The sequence below is a fragment of the Mandrillus leucophaeus genome, unplaced genomic scaffold, assembly GCF_000951045.1.
Source record: "Mandrillus leucophaeus isolate KB7577 unplaced genomic scaffold, Mleu.le_1.0 Scaffold89, whole genome shotgun sequence".
NCBI lineage: Eukaryota > Metazoa > Chordata > Mammalia > Primates > Cercopithecidae > Mandrillus > Mandrillus leucophaeus.
In genome coordinates, this window is record NW_012109696.1 from 2,573,379 (window position 1) to 2,581,257 (window position 7,879).

The following is a 7,879-nucleotide window of genomic DNA, read 5'->3' on the forward strand; positions in this document are numbered from 1 at the left end:
TTTGTTCTTTTTGCTTAGGATTGTCTTAGCTATACGGGGACTTCTTTGATTCCATATGAAATTTACAGTGTTTTTTTTCTAATTCTGTGAAGAATGTCAATGGTAGTTTGATGGGTATAGCATTGAATCTATAAATTACATTGGGCAGTAGGGCCATTTTCACAATATTGATTTTTCCTATTGATGAAGATGGAATGTTTTTCTATTTGTTTTCCACTTATTTCCTTGAAGAGTGGTTTGTAGTTCTCCTTGAAAAGGTCCTACACATCACTTGCTAGCTGTATTCCTAGGAATTTTATTCTTTTGGTAGCAATTGTGAATGGGAGTTCATTCATGATTTGGCTCTCTGATTGTCTGTGGTTGGTGTAAAGGAATGCTTGCGATTTTTGCACATTGATTTTGTATTCTGAGACTTTGTTAAAGTTGCTTATCAGTTTAAGGGATTTTTGGGCTGAGAAATGGGGTTTTCTAAACTTAAAATCATGTCATCTGCAAACAGAGACAACTTGACTTCCTCTCTATTTGAATACCCTTTATTTCTTTCTCTTGCCTGATTGCCCTGGCTAGAACTTCCAAAACTATGTTGAGTAGGAGTGGTGAGAGAGGGCATCCTTGTCTTGGGCCAGTTTTCAAAGGGAATTCCAGCTTTTGCCCATTCAATATGATATTGGCTGTGGGTTTGTCAGAAATATCTTTTATTATTTTGAGATATGTTCCATCAATACCTAGTTTATTGAGAGTTTTTAACGTGATGGGATGTTTAATTTTATCAAAGGCCTTTCCTGCATCTATTGAAATAATTATGTGGTTTTTGTCATTTGTTCTGTTTATGTGATGGATTGCGTTTATCGATTTGCATATGTTGAACCAGCCTTGCATCCCAGGGATGAAGCTTACTTGTTCGTGGTGGATAAGCTTTTTGATGTGCTGCTGGATTCAGTTTGCCAGTATTTTATTGAGAATTTTCACATCGATGTTCATCAGGTATGTTGGCCTGAAGTTCTCTTTATTCGTTTTGTCTCTTCCTGGTTTTGGTATCAGGATGATGCTGGCTTCATTAAATGAGTTCGGGAGGAATTCCTCCTTTTCAATTATTTGGAATAATTTCAGAAGGAATGGTACCAGCTCCTCTCTGTGCCTCTGGTAGAATTTGGCTGTAAATCTGTTTGGTCCTGGGCTTTGTTTTGATTGTAGGTTCTTAATTACTGCCTCAATTACAGAACTTGTTATTGGCTATTCAGGGATTCAACTTCTTCCTGATTTAGTCTTGGGCAGTTGTATGTGTCCAGGAATTTATCCATTTCTTCTAGATTTTCTAGTTTATTGTGTAGAGGTGTTTATAGTATTCTCTCATGGTAGTTTGTATTTCTGTGGGGTCAGTGGTGATATCCCCTTTGTCATTTTTCATTGTGTCTATTTGATTCTTCTCTTTTCCTCTTTATTAATCTAACTAGTGATCTATCTAATTGTTAAGTTTTTCAAAAATCCAGCTCCTGTATTCATTGATTTTTTGGAAGGTTTTTGCATTCTTGCATTCTTCTCTGATCTTAGATATTTCTTGTTTTCTGCTAGCTTTTGAATTAGTTTGCTCTTGCCTCTCTAGCTGTTTAATTGTGATGTTAGGGTGTTGATTTGAAATCTTTTTTCTTTAAAAATGTTGAATATTGGCCCCTAATCTCTTCTGGCTTGCAGATTTTCTGCTGAGAATTCTGTTAGTCTGATGGGCTTCCTTTTGTAGGTGACCTGACCTTTCTCTCTGGCTGCCCTTAACATTTTTTCCTTCATTTCAACTTTAGAGAATCTGATGATTATGTGTTTTGGGGTTGATCTTGTGGTGGAATATCTTAGTGGTGTTCTCTGTATTTTCTGAATTTGCATGTTGGCTTGTCTTGCTAGGTTGGGGAAGTTCTCCTGGGTAATATACTAAAGTGTGTTTTCTAGCTTGTTTCCATTCTCCTTGTCTCCTTCAGGTGCTCCAATCAATTATAGGTTTGGTCTTTTTATGAAGTCTTATATTTCTTGGGGGCTTTGTTTATTCCTTTTCATTCTTTTTTCTGTAGTCTTGTCTGCATGCCTTATTTCAGCAAAGTGGTCTTCAAGCTCTGTTATCCTTTCTTCTGCTTGGTTGATTTGGCTATCGTTACTTGTGTATGCTTCACAAAGTTCTTGTGCTGTGTTTTTCAGCTCCATCAGGTCATTTATGTTTCTCTCTAAACCAGTTATTCTAGTTAGCAGCTCTTCTAATATTTTATCAAGATTCTTAGCTTCTTTGCATTGGGTTGGAACATGTTGCTTTAGCTCATATTTTTTTATTGCCCATCTTCTGAAGCCTACTCCTGTCAATTCATCCATCTCATCCTCCATCCAGTTCTGTGCTCTTGCTGGAGAGACCCTGGGCACATTTGCAGAAGAGGCACTCCCACCATTTGGGTTTTCAGCATTTTTTCATTGATTCTTTCTCATCTTCATGAGTTCATCTAGTTTTGATGTTTGACATTGCTGACCCTTGAAAGGAGTTTTTGTTTTTGTCGTTGTTGGTGATGATGCTGCTGTTGTTGCTTTTTGTTTGTTTTTCTTCCAATGATCAAGTCCCTCTTCTGTAGGGCTGCTGCGGTTTGCTGGGGATTCACTTCAGGCCCTACTCATCTGGCTCACTCTCACGCTGGAGAACAGCAAAGATGGGTGCCTGCTCCTTCTTCCGGGATCTTTGACCTCAAGGGGCACCAACCTGATGCCAGTAGATCGCTCCTGTATAGGGTGTCAGACAACTCCTACTGGAGAGTCTCATCCAGTTGGATGGGATGGGGGACAGGACCCATTTAACGAAGCTCTTTGACTGTCCCTTGGTGGAGGGTGTGTACCTCGCTGCAGGAAACCCACTCATCTGGGCTGTCTGGATTTCTCAGAACTACCCGGAGGAAAGGCTAAGTCTGCTGGTCCATAGAGACTGTGGTCACCCCTTCCCCAGAGGCTCAGGCCCAGAGAGATCCGGGTTCTGTCCCTGAGCCTCTGGCTGGAGTTATTGGAGTGGCTGCAGGGAAGCCCCTCCCAGTGAGGAAGGATGACTCGCGGTCAGGCCTGAAGAGGCACTCCACTGCCGAATGCCACAGCCGGTGTGTTGGGCTGTTGGGGACACGTCTCGGGACCAAGCAGTCCAGCCTCCCTGGTGCCAGCCGGGAAAAGCACAGCCTGGAGCTATAGAGATATATGCCGCCCTCCCCATTCCCAGGGAGCTTAGCTTATTAGGCAGTTGTGGGTCCTGCCCCTCCCTCAAGGAGCTCAAATGGTGTGGACAGCAGGCAACCGAAGCTCTGGTGCTGGTGGCCCCTCTCCCGGGAGCTCAGTAGGCTTAAGCAGATTCCAGCTGAGAGGCTGTTGAGAATCTGTGCAGCTCTGGGGTTGGGGGACGCTAGGCCTAGGTGGCATGGGTTTGTAAGTAAGATCTTCTGATCCACGGGTTGCACAGTTCCATGGAAAAAGCACGGTTTCCCGTGAAGGACTAAGTGGCTATGTTGGCTGGACTTCCTGGGACCATAGGGACTTCCCTAAGGGGACTTTCCCCTAAGCCAAAATGAGTCATAGCTGCAAGCTAAGGGATTGAAACTTCAACCAATCATATAGGGAGGTTAAGCTCTAGCTGCAGCCTGATGTGTTTAACCAGTCAGGCCCGCCAACCCACAGGCAGATAGAAAATAAGCTAATTCTATAGGACAGAAAAGGGAAAAGGGGAGGGGTCATACGGGGATACAAGCATAAGGCACCCAAGCCAGAAACAGCAACCCTTCCGGGCTCCCTTCCACCAAGTGGAAGCTTTACTCTCGCTTCTGCTTTACTTTTGCTTTCTCTTTAGTAAATCTTGCTGCCACACACTCTTTGGGTCCGCGCATTTCTCTAATCGAGCTGTAACACTCACCGCTGTGGTCCAAGGCTTCATTCCTTGAAGCCAGTGAGACCACGAACCCTTCCACTGAGAAAAACCTGCAATTGGAAGAAGACTTCTCGTCTCACCCGGCTGGGGAGCGCATGCACTCACCGCCTCCCTTGGCTGTGGAGAGGGGCTTCTGTGCCCTGGGTAGCTCTCGGATGGGCTGCCACACCACACTGCTCTTCCTTTCTCTTCGGGAATCACGCCAGCCTCCTAGTCGTTCTGATCAGAGAACCTGGGTACCTTGGTTGCCAGTGAAGGATTTACATGCTTATTTTGTTTTTTCTTGATGGGAGCCTCAGATCACTGCTGTTTCTAATCAGTCATCTTGGCCCTGCCCTCACATTTCTGCAAATTTAAATATGAGATTTGTCCCCTTAGGTGCACAGTCCAGACTCCATCGGTCCAGCTCCTTTTAAAGCCACATGAAAACTCAGCTGAGAATGGTCTGGGAGTTAGCCCAGGTTGCGCTGTCTTCCTCCCTGGACTATTCCTAATAACTCCTACTATTGAAACAAGCCTCTAATCTGGTCTTGTGTGTTCTGTTCAATTCCCTGGATGCTTTTATTTTATTTTACTTTTTTTTGCTTAGCTTCTCCAGAACGATGCTTCCTTCCTTTCAGGGGTCTCCCTGTTCCTTCATTCACCTTTTCTCCATGACTTCCTCCACTTCACCGCCACCAGGTGACATCCCACAATGAGCACAGCCTCACTGATCCCCTGGGGCACATGTGCTAGGCAAAGTCTTGCTCAATAGAAAACTCACTCTTGGTGATAACTCACTGCTCTATTTAATCTGCTCTGTTGGAGCTGGGAGCTCAGTGGGCACTTGCAAGGAAGCTGGTGTTGGGCACCTTGTCCATTCTTAAGGATGAAAATTTGCCGAGTTTTTGGGTAAACACAGGCCAGCTGTCCTGGGGTGACAAAAAGTCCACCATCCCATGACTTTCAGGTAGGTTTGGGTTCTTCGTTTTACTTGGGTCTTTACCTTGGTTCCTGACTCTCAGATTCAGATCATGTTCATTTCTTTGGTTAATCACACTGGGATTAGTAAGGGTCAAATGCAGGTGTACGCACTCATTTTAAGTCCCCTGGGTGTGATGATGTAACAACCCCAGGAGAGGGGTAAAATGGTCTTAATTTACAAATGAGGAAACTGCAGGAGGCACAGAGATTTCACAATGGGGCTAGAAAGACTTCCCTGGGCCAGTGCCCTCAATCGAGCTATACAAGGCTCTCTAAACAAACAACAACAAATATCTCACTCATTTAGATCCAGACATTCTCAGAGGTGATGATTTGTAGCCGTAGGGTAAACAGTGTGGGGAGAGGCATCAATGATCTTGTCTGGGGTCTGGATCTTCCATTCTCTACCTAAACTGTGTGACTCTCCATGTTGGGTTTCAGGAGACGGCACTGAGGAAGAAAGCTAAGAGGGTTATCTTGGCTTCCAAATAATGGTACTGAATGGATAGCATGAAGTTGGAAATGTGAATAAACAGATGGCCTTCTTCCCTCTGTGTCTCTGTGACACTTCTCACTTTATAAGGAAAAGAGTCATTGCATTTAGGGATCACTTGAATCCAGCATTGCCTCATCTGAACTCGATTAAGTTTTTTATTTTTTATTTTTATTTTATTTATTTTTTGTTTGTTTGTTTGTTTGATTAGTTTTCAAAGGCCTTGTGTCCAAATAAGAGCCCATTCACAAGTACTGGGAGTTTGGACTTGAACATTTCTTTTTAGGGTGACACAATTCAACCCACTAGAATGAAGGGGAAAGGAGGTGATACAAACACAAGACGAAAGCTCTGTTTCCAGTGCCCTGTGGTTAGCAAAGCGTCAGATTCCTTTATGGAATAGAGTTGGCCATGAAATAAGAACTTTCCCACGAGAGACAGTTGGCTAGTTCTCTACGTTAATTACAAATCTGTCTGCATATTGGAAATTTTTCACTTCAGTTGAGCCCCTTGTGTCCATAGTGTAGACTCAAAGAATTCCACCAGGAGTTGAAAACCACAGACACTTGAATTAGTTCTATCAAACCAATGTTTCTGGTTGCTCACAGCTGCCTGACGGTAGCTACAGGAGTCTAGCAGGTCTTACTCTTTCACCTCCCTTACTACATTAATTCAAATTAATTAGTTCATTAGCCACCCAGGTGGATCCTTTGTCAGGCACCAAGGTAAATACTTAAAGAGAAGTTTGAATCCCCTTTTATTTCACTTATGTCATGAAAAACACACAAACAGAAAGAAAAAAAAAAACTATTTGAGGATATTTTCCCTTTGGTGTTTCACATTAGGCGAGTGGTTGGGATGGTGTCAAAAGGCCTTTGTGAATGTCACACAGTTGCTGGGTTTTGCAGTGTACACAGATGTCTACAGGAGCCTCTTAGTTCCTAAGGATTCCCACAAGTTATTCAGAGACAAAGAAATAGACCAATGTCCTTTGGCATCCATTTTAACTCCCAACGCAAGTTACACTTTTCTATATATTTGAATCTGCTTTTACATTTTTTAGATACTATTTGTAGTTCTCTTAAAAGAAATACCTAATTTTCATTAAAATCTCTCTAGTTAGTTCTTTTTCTGGGAGAGGATTCTGATTTTTTTCTGAATGCAGTTATGATATTGGAACTATGTTTTTATAAATAGGTTTGTCTGGGTTTTCATTTAAATAATTTTTATTAGAAAAATAAGGGCATGCTATTTTGAAATACCTCCTTGCAATACTTTTTATCCCATTATTATTTGCTTCTTTACTTTGTTCACTGAGTAAATTATTTGCTTCTTGACTTTGTTCAGCTTATAATTTGCAACACAATAATTACTGTGTTATATGTATTAATCTACATCATCACTCATGTTTAGAAAAACAATTTTGTAGGCCACAATTATTTTCAAAAAATATTTCTTCACGTAAGAAATAATGTAAACTCATTGTCATTTTCTAGATGGAAGTTATTTTAAAACCATTTCTTAACTAATCTATATATAGCCTTAACTAATTTATGTATTCCTCCCTTAATTTGAACTTCTGTCTTCAATAAATACTAAGTTGCCATGTGTACTTGGTCTGTAGCTGGGCTCCTTGCTCTATTAGTCTATCTTTTAATTCTTCTTTAGTATGAACAGGTTTAGCTACTGCTGTTTCATTTTGTACATTATTAGTGAGTGGCAAGTTCCTGTTCTTCCTGTGTTCAAAATGTTCCTGCCTAGTTCTGAATTATCCAGAAGACTGAATTTTCAACTTCCAAAAATGGTGGAAATTTGGATTGAGATTGTCTTTAATTTACTTAGTTATGTGAAGAAATCAATATATTTAACATACTGGTCTTATATTAAGTACCAAATCTACTCTTAATTTATTCAAATATTTTATGTTTTCAGAAAGATTTGTATAGGTTTACACATGTAGTTATTTGTATATCTGCTTCATTTATGGGCTTTAGAGGAATTTTTTAGGACTTTGGCTTCTGTCAATGGCATGGCTGCAGCTGTAACCCAGGTCTTCGAGATTCCCCTTTTCTGAGGCTCATAGGTATAGACATTTTTTTGTAGAGGATGATGATGGGCCAGTATCGGCAAGACGTATTTTACTGAAAGATTCATATTTTCAGTTCCCTAAAGAGTAGGTCTGGCAAATTGACGATCAAAAGCGTAATAAAATGCATTTGTGTAGCACTTTTCCTTGGGGATACGTTTCTAAGGAACTAATTCAAGTGAAAAATCACTCTGATTCCGGAAACGTACTGAAAAAAATTAAGCAGTTCTCGTACAATGGAATGCACCTCTAGCCCCACGTATAGGAGGCCCTGTGACCGGAGCCGAGGACGAGAGGTTCAGACATGTGACTTGTTTCATTTCTTTATGATTTAATAAAATAACAAAAAGTTTCAAAATTAAGGGAACGTTTCTTCACTTCTGTACAGTAGGCATATAAAACATTGCAA